This window comes from Notechis scutatus, chromosome 2 (assembly GCF_049901735.1).
Source record: "Notechis scutatus isolate UNSWTSFEM ecotype Mainland chromosome 2, rNotScu1.2, whole genome shotgun sequence".
Classification (NCBI taxonomy): Eukaryota; Metazoa; Chordata; class Lepidosauria; order Squamata; family Elapidae; genus Notechis; species Notechis scutatus.
This window is the reverse complement of record NC_142010.1, coordinates 9,168,834-9,184,193: the sequence shown is the minus strand read 5'-3', so window position 1 is coordinate 9,184,193 and position 15,360 is coordinate 9,168,834. Positions and strand designations below refer to the sequence as shown.

The following is a 15,360-nucleotide window of genomic DNA, read 5'->3' as shown; positions in this document are numbered from 1 at the left end:
TGTCTTACAGCCACACCTACTACTGTTGTTGTCATTATCCAACCACTAGCTTTATTTTGGGTAACTCAAAAGTTCCCCACAAACAACCACCTTGTGAGGTTTCCAAGAGCTAGCTTTCAAATGTCAGGAAAGACCAAGCCACATTTTGTCCGCACAAGCTAAGTCGCTCATTCATTCATTTCATTCAGTCATTCATTATTTCTGACCATAAATGACTTATGACCCTAATTGAGTGCGAAATGTATGTTGCTAAGTGAGACATTTCTTAAGTGAGTTTTGCCCTGTTTTATGACTTTGCTTACCACAGTTGTTAAGCAAATCAGTGCAGTTATTCACAGTCTTCTTAAGTGAATCTGACTTCTTCATTGACTTTGCTTGCCAAAAGGTCACCAAAAGATGTTCACATGATCCATGGACAATCACAACCGTCATAAATACGAACCAACTGCCAAGCATCCAAATCTTGGTCACGTGACTGTGAGGATGCTCCGATGGTCATAAGTGTGAAAAAATAACCACAAGTCACTTTTTTCCAATGACGTTCTAACATCAAACATCACTAAAATGAACTGTTGTAAGCCAAGGACTTCCTCTGCCATTCTTACTGGTGGAGGATAGAAGGGATGAATGCACAAACATATAGGAAAGGGAAAGATACAAAAAGAAAATCCCTTTCGTTGGAATTCGTCCAACAAAAAATAATGGAAAGGTCTGAAATGAACATGCTCACATTAAAAATGAAAGAGAAAGAGTATTTTTCAATTTGGCACAAATGGTATGAATGGTTAGCGAATAGAAATAAGAAACAAGATGTGAAGACGTAAGAGACCTTAAGGAAACGATTTGTAAATATGTAGAGTATGTAAGAATATAAAATAGAACTAACTATTGATAAGGATATTAGTTATTGATAAATGTACATTTAATGTACGTATTAAAATTTATAAGACAATGGTACCTGTAGATGTCAAAATGCTGTTGAAAATACTGTAGGATTATGATTTGAGTTGTAATGGTGGAAATAAAAACCTATTAAAAAAAAGAAAAAAAGAAAATCCCTCTATAGGTAGCCCTTGAATTACAATCATAGCAAGTTCGAAGTTATAATGGGACTGAATTAATAGTGACTTGCAACCAATCCTCACACTTACAACTGTCAGCCTCCAATAATTCTTCCTGACATCTTTTACCGCTTGCCGGCTGCCATGGAAATGGGGGAGGGAGGGATAGTTGGATCTTGTGAGGGGAAGGGTGCTGGAGGTCGAAGTTGTGTGAACTGTGAAAGATGGGGCGCTTTCCAGCTTTCTGCGCAACTGCAGCCACTTATCTTTTCTAGGCCAAAGTCAACCGTCACTAAATAAAACTGCTGTAAGTGGAGGACTCGACTCAATGTCCTGCAAAATGCGGAGGATGGGACACATAAATCTCCCATTTCTGGGGTGAGAATCAATTGGGGAAGGCCATCCACCCATCTTCTGAGCTATTGATTAGTTAGATGAACAGAGTTGGAAGGGACCTTGTAAGTCATCTAGTCCAACCCCTCCCCCGCCCAAGCGGGAGACCCTATACACCAGTGATGGTGAACCTTTTTGTTGTGTGTGCCGAAAGTGTGCGTGATAGTGCGTGCGCGCGTCTCAACACCTACAATGCACCTTGCTCCCCCCTGCACATGCGCACGCAACACCCCCGCCCTGCTCCCTTACCTGCACTGCACATGTGTAAGCCTCACAGCTGATTTTCAGCCCGTTTGAGGCCGTTTTTGCCCTCCCAGAGGCTTAAGGGAAGCCTCTGCAGCCTTGGGAGGTTTCCCTCGAGCCTCCAGGAGGGAGAAAATGGCCTCCCCTGGGCTCCAGAGGCCCTCCGGAGGCTGAAAACGGGCACTTGCAGTATTTCCAGAAGGCTCGTTTTTCAGCCTCCCAAGGCTGCAGAGGCTCCCCTCAAGCCTCCGGGAGGGCAAAAACGGCCTCAAACGGGCCGAAAAATCAGCTGGGAGGTGCGTGCATATGCGCAGGGCAGGTAAGTTTGGCTGGGGCTTGCGTGCCTGCACAAATGGCTCTGTGTGTCGCCTGTGGCACACATGCCATAGGTTCGCCATCACGGTCCTACACCATTTCTGACAAATGGCAGTCCAATCTCTTCTTGAAGGTCTCAAGGGATGGCGCCCCCACAACTTCCGAGGGCAACTTCTGTTCCATTGGTTGATTGTTCTCACTGTCAGAAAAGTTTCTCCTTATTTCCAGGTTAAATCTCTCCTTGTTCAGTGGGATCTTGTTTTTCTGCTTCTGGCATTTTGCTGGTTTCCCTCCACCCCCCAACTGACTACATCCTGCCTCCGCCTTTTAACTCCACTCCTTTGCTTTGTCTCTTTGTTTTTTGCCGATTTTATTGCTTTATGATTGATTGCTCTAATCTGTTTATTGCTGGCTCCTTTGGTTGGCTGTGTAAGAAAAGCCAGGCACAGGACCATTAAATGAGAGAAATAAATAAAAGCCAGGTTCTCTGCCCATTCTCTGGCCTCTTAGTCATCCACAACAAAATGACCACTCGGCTGATGTTGTTTTTAACTTTTAATCACGTTTGTCTGCTGGTTTTGTGAGTGGGCAGCCCTGAAATTAGGTTTATGGCATTTCTGCCCATCACTCAAAAATGCACATGAGGCTAACAGGAGAGCGAGCTAGTGCTGGATCTTTTCCAAAACCTGATCGCCCTTCAGCTCAAATTTCATTAATTTACTTGGCAGTTTTTCTAGCCTGCCACTGGGCAGCTTAACAAAGTAAGAACACTGAACAGCATTAAGAAAACACACACACGCAAAGACACACATGCTGTACAAACAGGACCCAAAATGGAGACTACGACAAATTCAAGTGAAAGCTCAGCGCAATACAAGGAGGCACAGGAGAGTGGTCAAAAAAAGTCAAAATGGCCGCTGTATCAACTCCATGCTCCATGCTCATCTGGTAGTCCTTGCTGACAATGTTTCTTGATGGAAAGGCTTAAACCAAAAGGCAATTACCAGGTTCTTGCTGCTTTATCAAAACGAGTTACCAGAAATGTTAGAATTGTTTTCCATTAAGTAAAGGTAAAGGTTCCCCTTGCACATACGTGCTAGTTGTTTCTGGCTCTAGGGGACTCTACCTCTCCCCTGCTCTGCCCAGATGGACTGTGCCCTTCCCTAGTTTCTTCCACAGCCAACGGAGCCATACTCCCACTCCCTGTCAGCTGCTCGGCCCTCGAATTAGATGTCTGACAGGGGCATGACAATGTCTATCTAGATCAGCGGTAGTCAACCTGGTCCCTACCGCCCACTAGTGGGCGTTCCAGCTTTCATGGTGGGTGGTAGGGGTTTTGTCCCCTATCTCAGGAGTCCCCAACCACCGGGCCCCGGACCGGTACCGATCCATGGATCATTTTGTACCGGGCCGCAAAGAATGAAAGTTTGGGCGCCGCCATCTTGTTTCGGCGGCACTTGAGAAAGTGCTTCCGGGTGAGCTTGTCAGTTGTCGGTTGGAAAGCGGCGTTTGGGTGCTGAAGGAATCATCGTGCCTTAGTTTCGTTGAAGATGGGGGGGGGCTTCGAACGAAGAGCCGTCCCGATGGCGGTGAAGCCTCGCGTTACTCAGGAGGAGATTAAGAAAGAAAAGCCCATCGACCGCAAGAAGGTACAAAGGAGGAGTTGAAGGTGGCGGGGAGAAGCGGGGGACGGCTGGCTGGCCGGTCGCTCGGCTCGCCTTGCCTTGGTCGTGCGTGCTGATGCCGGTACCGGTCCGTGGATCATTTTGTACTGGGCCACAAAGAATGAATAATCGTGAAACTGGTCCCTGGTACAAAAAAAGGCTGGGGACCACTGCCCTACCTTATAAATCACCATTACTGTGGAACCAGTGGGCGGTTACAGAAAATTTTACTACTAACAGAGACACAAAAGTGGGCGGTAGGTATAAAAAGGTTGACTACCCCTGATCTAGATCATAAATGCAAATTCATGGTACAAATCAATTCTGTTTATAGCCTCAAGAGGTATAGGAAATGGTATGGGTAACTCAACCATCTCTATGGTGGGTCTAAGAAGAGAACCATTTGTGTCGCCCCCCCCCCCACTCCCCAAGAAATGCAAGTGGGGAGATTTTTGGATCATCCTAGACTCATCTACATAAGCCATGTGGCTTGATGCATTCCTGTCTGCCGTCCTAATTCTTTATGGCTGTGCTTAACAAAAAGCTGGAGACAGCCTGCTTTTATTAATCTAATAAAAGGATCAACTGAGTAATTGCAATATACAGAGTGCTCTCCAATCAGGCATACGGCCCTCATCAGCCAAACCATCACAAAAGGCAGTTGGAAAACCAAAGGATTGCTTTTAAAATGGCAGAGTTAGCAAATAGCAAAGTTAGCAGACAGCTTGCCTTCAGAAGCTGTGTATGCTTCATCACTGGAGGTTTTTAAGAAGAGACTGGACAGCCGCTTGTTTGGAATGATACTGGTGTTTCCAGTGGTGGGATTCACATTTTTTTTACTACCGGTTCTGTGAACATGGCTTGGTGGGCATGGCAAGGGAAGGATACTGTAAAATCTCCAGTCAGAGGTGGTATTTGCCAGTTCTCTGAACGACTCAAAATTTCTACTACCGGTTCTCCAGAACTGGTCAGAACCTGCTGAATATACCACTTCTGGGTGTTTCCTGATTGAGCAGGGGGTTCGACTAGAACAGGGGTTGTCAACCTTTTGGACCTCAGGGACCACCAAACTCATAATTTTAAATTCCAGGGACCACTAACCGGTTCTGTGGGCATGGCCTAATTTGTGGGTGTGGCCTGGTGGTCATGTGACTTCCTGGGCATGGCTTGTATGTAAATATTATAAATATTTATATAAATATTGAATTTTTTTATTAAAAAAGAGCAACTTTTACCCAAAACCAGGCAAAGCAGGCAGGCAGATTGAGTTGCTCACAGAATTACAGATTCATTCAGGGATCTATCTGCTGTTGGCTAGCTCAGTCTGTCACATAAAATTTGCTAGCAAGCAAACTCACAAAATTAACTCACAACACACCATGTATGTAAACATTGAATTTTTTTTATTAAAAAAGAGCAACTTTTACCCAAAACCAGGCAAAGCAGGCAGGCAGATTGAGTTGCTCACAGAATCATTCAGTGATCTATCTATCTGTCATCAGCTAGCTCAGTCTCTCAAATTTGCTTGCCATGAGTCTGCACTGAATAATAGAACCTTCAGTCCTAAGTGAGGTTCGGCTGTGCTTAAAAGCAGAGCCGAAGATCTAAAGACTAGCTAGAAAGCAAGAAATCCAACCATTTCCTGCTTCCTAGTTAATCTAAATCTCCCGGCACAGGAGCACAGCTAATGGTCGGAAAAAGGAAAAATAGCAATTTAGCAGGCAAGTTTGCCGGGTAAGGAGTGAGTGGGCGGGGAGGGTTCCCGCAGGCCATGTGGGCAGCACAGCCTTGTGTTTCTGCGCAGCCTGGATTAATTGCTTTGGGGGGTGCTCTGGGGGTGAGATTTTTCTGCGGCCACCAAATTTTTTTGGCCCACCGGTGGGCAACCGCTGGACTAGAAGACCTGCAAAGTCCCTTCCAGCTTTCTGTTCTATCCTATTCCTATCCTACTCCTATTCTATTCTATTCCTATTCTATTTCTATTCTATTCCTAGTCTATTCTTATTCTTATTCCTATTCCTATTCCTATTCCATTCCATTCCTATTCTATTCTATCCCTATTCCTATCCCTATCCCTATTCCTATCCCTATTCCTATCTTCATTCCTATTCCTATTCTATTCTATTCTATTCTATTCTATTCTATTCTATTATTCTATTCTATTCTATTCTATTCTTATTCTTATTCTATTCCTATTCCATTCTATTCTAATTCCTATTCTATTCCTCTACTCTACTCTACTCATGTTTCAGCAACTTTGATTATAGGGATCCTATGGATTCTACTGGAATATATCTCTGAGTAACAGGCTGGAACAAATAATAAGTAAAAACATACAAGGCCTGAATCAAACTAGTAAGTCAAATCTATCTGTCCAGGAATTTTTGACGACCTCGATTAGTAGAGCCACATCTTTTCTATAGGTAAAGCAGACACACTACTCCTAACCTAAGAGTCCTTTCAGGACTATAATATTTTCAGAATATCTCTGTCAGGCAGTTCAGGCTGGAGATATACAGGTAATCCTCGACTTACAACAGTTTGCTTAGTGAGCATTCGAAGTTCCAACGGCACTGAAAACAGTGACTTATGAACATTTTTCACCCTTACGACCGTTGCAGCATCCTCGTGGTCACGTGATTTACATTCGAAGGCTTGTCAACCGATTCACATGTATGACGGTTGGCAGTGTTTGGGGGTCACATGATCCTCTTTTGCGACCTTCTGGCCAGCATAGTCAGTGGGGAAACCGGACTCATTTAAAAAAACACGTTACTAACTTAACTGCTGCAGTGATTCCACTTAACAACTCTGGCAAGAAGAGTCTTAAAAATGGGGCAAAACTCACTGAACACATTTCTCACTTCAATTTTGGGCTCAATTGTGGTCGTAAGTTGAGGATTACCTGTAGTGAGTTTTATACCTGAGGGAGGATTTGAATCTGGTTGTTGTTGTTGTTCTGCAATCACAATGAGTCATTTGAGGATACCCTGCTGCCTGACCTTGCACTCTTCTTTTCTGGCAGTGCCTTCTCTTTGCTCAAATCACGATTGCTAAAACTCCAGGAATTGGCTGGGGCTGGGAAACTGCCCTTTTTAACACCAAAACCCAAAGGGAAACCTAAAATAATTTCAAAAGTACAAAAAAGCGTTTTGTAAATTTCTCCTAGAGTTTCCAGAAGGTAGGAGATGTGTACATTTTATAAACTATGAATATGAACTCCATTCGTCTATGGAGATTCTCAGTCATCCAGGACAGTGGCCCCCAACCTTTTTTGTCCCACGGACCGGTACCGACATCACAAAATGATCCACGGACCGATACCGGCATCAGCACGCACAACCAAGGCAAGGCGAGCCGAGCGACCGGTCAGCCAGCCGTCCCCCGCTTCTCCCCGCCACCTTCAACTCCTCCTTTGTACCTTTGTCGATGGGCTTTTCAGGCTCTTTCTTAATCTCCTCCTGAGTAACGCGAGACTCCACCGCCATCGGGACGGCTCTTCGTTCAAAGCCGCCCCCCCTTTGACAAAACTAAGGCGCGAGGATTCCTTCAGCACCCAAATGCCGCTTTCCAACCGACGACCGACAAGCTCACCCGGAAGCACTTTCTCAAGCGCCGTCGAAACAAGATGGCGGCGCCCACTTCTTTGCGGCCTGGTAAAAAATGATCCCCGGACCGGTACCGGTCCGGGGCCCGGTGGTTGGGGACCACTGATCCAGGACATGGTTGAAAACATCTGGTTTAAAGCATCTCCCGGGCAGTGGAGAGAACTGTAAACAGAAAGCTTTGCAAACAGAGAGTTAAGCTATCAAACGCACATTCAATTAATAACATCCCTGTCTGAAGAGAACTAATAAGAGCTATAGAGTTGTTGTTTTTCTTTTCTGTCGTGAAATCTGATTTGGAATCTGATTCGGAGGGGGAGGCCGAACAGAGAGTGGTAGTGTGGCTCCGTTGGCTGTGGAAGAAACTGGGGAAGGGCACAGTCCGGCTGGGCAGAGCAGGGGAGAGGTAGAGCAAGGCAGAGGGAATTTGGAGGAAGACCCTCTTCATCCTAGGGCACGCAGGGAGGAATGGAGAAGTTGCACGAGATGCGTGGCTTACAGGGGAGGAAAGGGCCCTGATTCCCTTCATTAGCTGCAGCTGGGAATACAGTGTTTAAAAAGGGAAGCTGTGCACAACAACTTGTTGGGAGAAAATCGTGAATTTATCTGGTATCCTCGTGGCTTATATGTGTTCCTGGCGTCTTCCCAACTATGTGAGTGTTGCCATGCTTTCAAGTCTGAAAGTCTTTCTCCTGCCCTGTCAAGTTAATGACTGCAGTTTTGTTTGTTTGGATTTTTGGTTGCAGTTTGTATGTACCTTGTTTTGGACTGAATTTTCTACAGTTAAAGGCTGTTCCTGGGAGAGTTTTTCCTCCAGCTGAAGGTAACCTGGACATTGGGGGCAAAGTTGGAGATAATAAAGGGACTCTTCTTGTTTATTTGACGGTGTTGCCTATATGCGACGTCCTGGGTCATCACATTTTCTTTTCAAACAATCAGAATATAGCTGGAAGAGACCTTGGAGGTCTTCTTGTCCAATCCCCGTTGTCAACTTTGGAAGCCATATTAGCACCAGAAGCTTCCACCCTGCCACATTCTTGGGCATGGAAAGATGGGAGGGAGGATTTCATGGAGCTATGGGGTTAGACATAATAGCATTCTTCTTTAGAGTCAAGGTCGTGTTATTTCTGCACCTTGGCTGAGGAGTGGTTGAGGGGAGGTCTCAAGTTGGAACAGATGGTGATTGGGGCATGTGATGGAATGAGGGGTGCAGGGGGTGGATTTGTAATTTTTTTACTTATTGGAGGGAAACCCGGAACTTTCAGATCCGGGATTTCCCAGATGTGCCAGTTTACTACTCAAATCAAAGGGAACTTTGAGACCATGTCTATCTTGGGAGTTATCTGTTGGAGTTGAGGTTTTCTGGAATGCTGACACCCCTGCTCAGACAGGAGAAGCTATACCAGGGATGTCAAACTCGATTTCATTGTGGGCCGCCTCAGGGTTGTATCTGAGCTGGAAGAGGGCGTGGCCAAGGATGGGTGTGGCCAGCTTGCCATCACTCATGTTCGGGGAGGGGGCACCTGCGGTGCCTCAAGTGCTCTGCCAGCGAAAACAGGCTCCCAAACTACATTTTCGATTGGGGGAGCCTCCTGCAACCCTCTGCCAGCAAAAACGGAGCTCGGTCCTTTGCTGTTTCTAAGGGTGGCCCCGTGGGCCAGATTTAAGCAGCCCACGGATGCATTTCAGACAAGCACCCATTCAGACAAGTGTCTGTCCAGTCTCCTTAAACACTTCCAGTGATGTAGCACAACACAACATCTGGATCAATTCCATTCCCCATTACCCACTGCATATCAGTGGCCCATTTCTTGCAACCCTTGTGCAACTTGGTAGCCAATTGTAAGCATCAATTTAAATGAGGCAAAAGCTCGTTTTTGAATTCTAGGGCTTGACGGCTGAGACATATACAACCACCGAAAACTCTACAGCTCTTATTAGATCTCTTCAGATGGGGATGTTATTAATTAAACGATCGCTTAACTCTCTGTTTGCAAAGCTTTCTGTTTACAGTTCTATCCACTAGCCCGGGAGATGTTTTCAAACTTGTTCAGGCTGCAGAACCTGTTAGTTCAAAAAAATAATAATAATCCCTGAAAACCTCTGCTTTAAAGCAATGTTTTTATCAACCTTGGCCAACTTCGAAAATGTGTGAGTTCAACTTGCAGAACTTCCCAGCCTGGCTCGGAAATTCTGAGAATTAAAATCCACTGCTTAAAGGTGCCAAGGTTGAAAAAAAACACTGCTTTAAGCCAAGAGAATCCCCTCCCTCACAAATGTTCTGAAATAGTTGTGGGAAGCCTCATCCCCCACCCACCCCCAAGAATGAAATATTTTGAGAAATATTTAAGAAGGCAGAATATTATATTTCCCTAAAGGAGATATGGAGAAATATGTTTTTTAGAGGCAAAGAGCAGCCTCCAGTCTTTCTTAATAGCCCACAGCAGATGCCAGCACTTAAGGAGATAAAAAGCTTATTGAAAGAGGAAGACAACTATCTAGATGGCTCTATTCATAAGCAAATCAAATATTGCAGGCAGAAATCTATTTAAGAAAGGATATTTCGAAACTCATTGCAGCAAAATTTGACAGCTAACAAAAGCAGAGGGATAGGATTAGAAGCAGACCCTCACCCAAGATCCAACACAGGACAAAAGCCATTAGCCACAATAGAAATTGCCCAATATCTTTTCAGAACACAAGCCCTTTCATTGCACAACCCCAGAACAGTTCAAACTTCAAAGTCACAAAAACCTAAAAAGATCCATCCACTAATTCAACCATTTGTTCAGCTAAACCCAGAACTGTCTTTGTGGTTCTGTTCAATCAACTTTCTTTCCGATCAGTCTCCATTTTGTTTCTAGCATCTTTCTCCCAGCTTGGAACTGAACCAGATGGATTTTCCTCCCAACATAGTGTTGTCTAAAAAAAAATACTATCCACGTTTTATAAAAGTCCTTGTAACTAACAGAGGATTCATCGGTTGTATGAAGTGTGAATGTGGTTTGTTTGGGCTTAATGAGCATGACTGGCACCCAGGGGTACCCACAGTACCCAGAATCACTCCCCCAAATTTGACATATAAAAAAAATGAGTCCATAAAAACCAAAAGCCTAGTGCTTGCCTTTGCACGGCTGGTCAAGTCAGGTTATTTTAATGGAGGGGGGGAGGCAATGAGACCTAGTGGATGGAACCTAGAAAAATAGGTTAATTCAGTCATGAGGTTCCAATGTGATTATTTCAGGAAATTGTGGTGACACGAACCCCAGAAAACCCAACCAACTGTATATGATTCAGTAAAGCAACAAAAATAGGTTTCTAGTGTTAAGCAGGAACCCAACCTTTGTATACAGATGTGTGTCAACTCATAAAACATTTTGTATACATGTTTTATAGTTGACAACAGAAAGAAGGGGGGGGGAGTTTCAAAGAGCAGGTGGCAGAGTGGAATCGAAAGTACATTCCATTCATATTTTCTTCAAACACTAATTAGATGACTGAAGCTTCTGCCATGCAAAAATCTAATTGGAGAGCATGATTGATGACTCTTGGCTATGGACGTTTTTGGTTGGATGAGACACCCAGAGGGGTGGTGGGGAAAGCAGGATGTAGGGTGACAGTGAATTACGTTTCTCAGAGTTGGCTATGCCTAGGTAAATGCCAGACGTAAAATGTTACCTTCAAATAAATCTTTTTGTTTTGGGAGCGTGGCTCGAGGCTCATGATTTAGTTGGAGAAACTGCCGGAATCCTGACAATGTGTATGAGTCCAAGGCATGCACACATACACCCATCGATTTCTCTGGACAATTTTTTTTTTCCAGAAGTTTTGCTTCCTGAAAAACTTTTGGTGATTATGATCGACTGCCCTTCAAACTGAAGACAAATACAATTTCAGAATGGCTGTATCACACATAGGAACCTTGAGAAACATGAAATTAAGTTTTAATGACTATAATGTACTTAAGTGCATCATATTTCCAACACGCTACGTGACTTCAACAGGGCCCAAAGTGTTTTGCTGCTGATTTTCATTTGTACTGCCCTATGCATCTCATTGCCGTGTGTTCAACAATAATTAGCCAACATTGATGGACTCCAGTAAATGGCATGGTAGCCTAGAGGTGATGCTCTTGCTTCACAACCTGGAGGCTGCGAGTTCGATCCTAGGTAGTGGCAGATATTTCTCTCTCTGGGTGTAATGAGCAAGTATCTCAGGAGCAGCACCTGGCCTTTAAACGCTTGAGATTACAGGGTCGTTAAAGGGAAAAGAAAAATTGATGGATTCCACTGGCCCTGATGCCAGTGTCTTGCTGAAACCATTCTCCATGTTAATCTCTGACTGCACCTAGGTTTTCAAGAATGAAGTCCAAGTGTGAATATAGAAAATGAATCTTCAGTGACATCTTGCACATCACGATCTTTGTAGGCTGTAAAATTTGTCAACCAGCTGAATGTAGTTTGGTGCTTTGTAGCTGGCCAAGAAAATTCTGAATAATATCTTTGATTGCTTTCCGGGCAATTTTCTCTGGCCCCACTAACAGATCTTTAAACCTCTTGTCACTGATGACATATCTGATCTGTGGACCAACAAAAATGCCTTTCTTAATCTTGGCATCCTACACTGGCATCCTTCAGTCTCAAGAGACTATGGTATCATGCTCTGAAAAGAGGTTCTAAAACAGCATCTAGTGTGGCTAAAAAGGCCAATTCGAGAGTGACAATCCCTTCCACACTGAGGACCGATACAGTCTGTCCCCTGTCCAGCCCCTGGATTTCGCTGGTTACGGGACTGCCTCTTTGCCTCAGCCTGCCGAGCGAGTCTCTTTGAATTGTCTCTGTGTCTTTAGCCTCCAAGCTGAATGATCAGAGGTCAAGGTTTCTCAGCTGTTGATGTCCATTCCCAAGGCCTTTAGATCCCTCTTGCAGATATCCTTATATCGCAGCTGTGGTCTCCCTCTAGGGCAAGGGTCTCCAACCTTGGCAACTTTACGACTTGTGGACTTCATGTCCCAAAGCTGGCTGAGGAATTCTGGGGGGTTGAAGTCCACAAGTCGTAAAGTTGCCAAGGTTGGAGACCCCTGCTCTAGGGCACTTTCCTTACACTAATTCTCCATACAGGAGGTCTTTCGGAATCAGTTATTCTTGGAAACATCTGTTTCAAATAATGAAAACCTTCACCTTCACAAAACTTTTCATTGGTCCGAGTTTTATTTGAAGCAGAGGGAAGAATACCTTTGTCAGGTCAACTAGTGTTTCATATGCTGCATTTTTTTTGGTCCTGGGACCAAATTCTTTCAGAGTGGCCATTCTCTTGCAGTGCTGCCCCCATCTGCATACGCATCAACAGTATTTGCTGCATCCCAAGCAGCAGATCCACTACTTTTAGATTGACCACAGGAAGCTTTTAAGAAGAGAGTGGACAATCATTTGTCTGAAATGGTATAGGGTTTCCTGCCTGAACAGAGGAGGAGGTTGGACTAGACAACCTCCAAGGTCCCTTCCAACTCTGTTATTCTAGTTGTACTTGGTGTACTGCATGTGTTTCAACCACAGTTCCACATTTCTACATATTTCTTTCATATTGGCAGCTTAGCCAACAAGTACAAAAGGCTGTACATTGCCATTACCAAGACAGCTTAACGCTGATGAATTAGTAAAGAGACACCATTCTAATGGGTTGTGCTCACAATCCAAAGCTGTGAATAAACCCCTCAATGTCAGCACAGAAAACGAAATTGCCAACATGTCAAAGAAATTTGCTAAATCATCTTGGTGGCTTTGGAAGACAGAAATTTTCATATCTTGCGATAGCAAGCATCAGCTTTGCAGTCTTGAACCCATTAGTTCTGGTTTTGGTTTTAACAAAACCAACTTCTTGACCTGGTCATTTACGTCTGCTTTAGGAGATGAGGCTCACCAAACATATAAAGTTCAAAACCTGGAACTTTGTCACTGTTCATGCCTGACTGATGTATTGCTTCATCTTCTGTTTCACCTAAGTTCTGTTTCTCTGCTGGTTTCAGTACTTGGCAGATCGTTATCATGCAGTATTAGTATCATGGCTGGAGGAAGGTTGGGGTAGTTAATTGATTTCTTATTTTTAGCAGAGAAATCAGCGACATTAAGTTAAGACAGAATTAACAGTATGCCATGTGAACATTCTGTTTTCGCCACATCATTGGGATAGCCATCAGGTCCCTTCCAGCACTGTTATTCTATTCTATTGCAACTTCTTGGTTCCTCTAAGCCAAGCTCTGATATTAACAGCACACCTTGCACAAGAAATGTGAGCAGCCCAGGCCTTGCCTTGATCCACAACCTTACAATCAAAATAAGAGTGCATACACTTTCTTAACAATACCAGTCATGGTGTGTCTTTGACACGCCACAAATGTAGCAGAGGGTATCACATCTGTTCCGACATTGGCGAGACATTTCTGCTGTCCCCAATCGTCCTATAACAAGTCTAGAACCGGTTTATGTAAATTACCTGTACTTAGATAATGCTTTGCTGTGCATCAAAGAACATGGACATCGATATCAACAAAATGATAGCATCTGTGCATGCGAACTGCTTTATAGCCTTTCCCTAGGCAGCATGCAGGCAGCCTAAGCATGCCTTGGCATGCCCAAAACTGTACCGGTTCCACAAATGTTATGCAAATATGCCCCAGTGCATGCCTGAACATGCATGAGCTACACAGAGCATCTTACACCACAAGCAAAAATCAGTAAACTTAAAATATACATAAGAAGAAATTACAAAACCAAAAGATTTTTATAAAAAGGTGATAGGTTAAATTTCAGGTTAGTTTCAGGATTAACAGACAAAAATCTATCAGATTCAGGAAGCAAAATCTTTTGTTATCCAGGGCATGAACCAAACCTCTTTACAGTACTGTCTCGTGAGTGTAGTGTGCACACCTTGGGTCTGTATTATACATGTACTTAGTCAGGGATGTATGTGTGCAAGTTGTGCACGTACGTGCGCAAGTTTTTCATCTATGTGTGCAAGGTGTACACGTATGTGTGCAAGGTGTGGACACCTACATCACCAATTTTTAAATCACCAAACAGCCTCTGGCAGGCAACTTCGAAGGTAGCGCAACCCACAAGTCTCCTACTATTTAAAGATAGACTCCAAAGGTTCCCCAGAGCCCCATGACAGATTTGCAAGATCCCCAACACTTTTACGTTTCCACTACCTCAGGTGGGAAAAGGCTTGGAAAGCCAGGAAAAAATAAGACTTTTTTTTTTAAAGGCAAGATCCCTCCTCCGATAGGAAACCAACAAAAGTCAAAACGTCGGATTGGAAATCTGGTTGTTGTTGTTTTTGGTGGGGGGTGAGGTGGGCGGGCGTGGGGGGAGGAGGTTGTTGCTTTTTTTGGTAGCCACAATAAACACATCAGCAGGGAGGGGCTCGCCCGGGCAGCCTTCCCTGCCCATTGCCAGGATCGGAGACGGCAGTTTCCTGCCTTGCTATGTGTTGTTTATTTCTAGGCTGGCGTTTTCTACCCCGCTTTGCAATTTGAGGTTCCTCTGCACCCCCACCCTCCTCTCCTTGTCCCCCACCCCAAATCACCGCCTCCTCCCCCCCTCCCTTATTTCCTCTCCCCGCGCCAGCCACTCACCTGCCTTCGCCCGCCCGCAAAGCTTTAATTCAAAACCTCACTTTTGCTACAGAGAGACAGACCGGAAGTGCCGTATTTATTTATGGGATCCAGTTCTCTCCCCTTATTCTCCCAGCCCTCCCCGAAATCTCCTGCCCCTCTAGCCGCGCCGGCTTCATGGTTTCCACCCTTTAGAGGGAGACCCGGCGGCGAGCTCGGCTTCGGCCGGAGGAATCAATGAACGGAGGAGGGTCTCCCGTTTCAAAGAGGGGCCCCCTCTCCCCCGTACACTTCGCCTCTTTGGGGCCTCCTGAGGGGGGCTGCACCCCCAAAGTAGGGAAGGTCCAATTGCTCAATTGGAATTGTGGCCACACAGACCATATAATCTACGACTTGGGATACTTAAAATTATTCTCCCCACCCTAAAATTCAACTGTATTTCTCAATTGTAATCTGGGGGTTTCTAT

At 44.7% G+C, this 15,360-nt stretch overlaps 1 protein-coding gene across 3 annotated transcripts in view; it reads right to left on the bottom strand.

Moving 5' to 3' along the window:
- The window catches only part of LOC113427071 (uncharacterized), a 39,665-nt gene that overhangs the window by 18,597 nt on the left and 5,708 nt on the right, over nt 1-15,360 (bottom strand). The window contains exon 1 of one of the 3 annotated variants that reach the window (XM_087952973.1): nt 14,915-15,009. The exons of the other annotated variants lie outside the window; for them this stretch is intronic. The gene's annotated coding sequence lies outside the window, so the exon portion shown is untranslated. Of the gene's footprint in view, nt 1-14,914; nt 15,010-15,360 lie in introns of those variants that run through there. 3 annotated transcript variants of the gene reach the window in all.